Source organism: Cnephaeus nilssonii (assembly GCF_951640355.1).
Source record: "Cnephaeus nilssonii genome assembly, chromosome: 18".
In the NCBI taxonomy this organism is placed as follows: Eukaryota; Metazoa; Chordata; class Mammalia; order Chiroptera; family Vespertilionidae; genus Cnephaeus; species Cnephaeus nilssonii.
In genome coordinates, this window is record NC_137089.1 from 36,234,633 (window position 1) to 36,236,203 (window position 1,571).

At 40.0% G+C, this 1,571-nt stretch overlaps 1 pseudogene across 1 annotated transcript; it reads left to right on the forward strand.

Moving 5' to 3' along the window:
* The first annotated feature begins 271 nt into the window (after positions 1 to 271).
* Positions 272 to 679, forward strand: LOC307114248 (large ribosomal subunit protein eL32-like; annotated as a pseudogene). The gene has a single exon. The product of its transcript is annotated as a large ribosomal subunit protein eL32-like (transcript).
* The last annotated feature ends 892 nt before the right edge of the window (positions 680 to 1,571 follow it).

The window sequence follows — 1,571 nt, forward strand, 5'->3', positions numbered from 1 at the left end:
GAGAGAGAGAGAGAGAGAGAGAGAGAGAGAGAGACTGATATGTTGTTCCTCTTATTTATGCATTCATTGGTTGATTCTTGTATGTACCCTGACCAGAGATCAAACCCACAACCTTCACAACCATGGTGTATCAGGATGATGCTCTAACCAACTGAGCTACCAGGCCAGAGCCTTTTTGTATTTTATTTCTAATTTGTATTTAACAATTACTAGGGCCCCTCTCTTCCTCAGCACTGCCTACGGAGGTGGCAGCCATCTCCTACTTGGCACCATGACTGCCCTCAGACGCCTCATGAAACCCAAGACTGTCAAAAAGAGGACCAAGAAGTTCATCTGACACCAATCAGACCGATATATCAAAATTAAATGGAACTGGCGGAAACCCGGAGGCATTGACAATAGGGTGCGTAGAACATTCAAGGGCCAGATCTTGATGCCCAACATTGGTTATGAGAGCAAAAAGAAAACAAAGCACATGCTGCCCTGTGGCTTTCAGAAGTTTCTGGTCCATAACATCAAGGAGCTTGAAGTGTTGCTGAAGTGCAACAAGTCTTAATGTGCTGAGACTGCTCACAACATCTCCTCAAAGAACCGCAAAGCCTTTGTGGAAAGAGCAGACCAGCTGGCCCTCAGAGTCACCAATCCCAATGCCAGACTGCGCAGCGAAGAAAATAAATAGACAGATTGTGTACACACTGTATTTGTATTAATAAAATCATATACCAATGTAACAAATAATTTTTTTGTCTGAGTAACTAAATTATGTCTACCATGAGTGTGGCTACCTACTTTTACATTTAAAATGATAGAGTTTAATTTAGTTCTTTATCTTACCATAATTACTGTAATGCAATATGATTACTGCTATAAAGTAGGTATATGTGAAAAAGTATGAAGGAATATAGAGAAGGGAGCCTCTAACTATGTTTTGGGTCATCAGAAAATGCTCCATAAATATTTAATCTCAGTTCTATATTATTAGTAGAAATTCCAGAATTATGCAGTAGATTATTATCTCCGAAGTAGGAACATTAGTCATCAAAAGCAATAGCTGAAGCACCAACCCAAACATAGGAATAGAAAGTAAAAAAAAAAATGTCCTCTGGGATACAGACATTGCGGAAATGGAAAGAGTTCACAAGCTCAAAAGCAAAGCAAGAATACCCACTCTTTCCACATCTGTTCAATACTGCAGAGCAAAATGACCAAATAAGATGCTCCATGCTTGATACCAAAAGCAAAGGGCAATAAGAGCAAAAATAAACATCATGCTAAAAACTTTCTGCACAGCAAAGAAAAACACTAACAAAATGAAAAAGTCACCTGCCAGGGCTGACCAGGAGACCCTGAGCAACAGATGACTAGATTACCCCAACACACGTTTCTGTGAAAGAGAGGCTAAGGGGCTAGTTTACTTTAGGAGCAAATAGCCCTGATTGCCTGCCTCGTTAGGTTTTTATTGTAACAACAGCTTGAACTCAAATTAACTTCTAGATACAATCAGCAGGGTAACTATCCTTGAGAAAGCACATGCTTTTACAAGGTCGGGTCTCTAGCCTTTTGCACTCGGA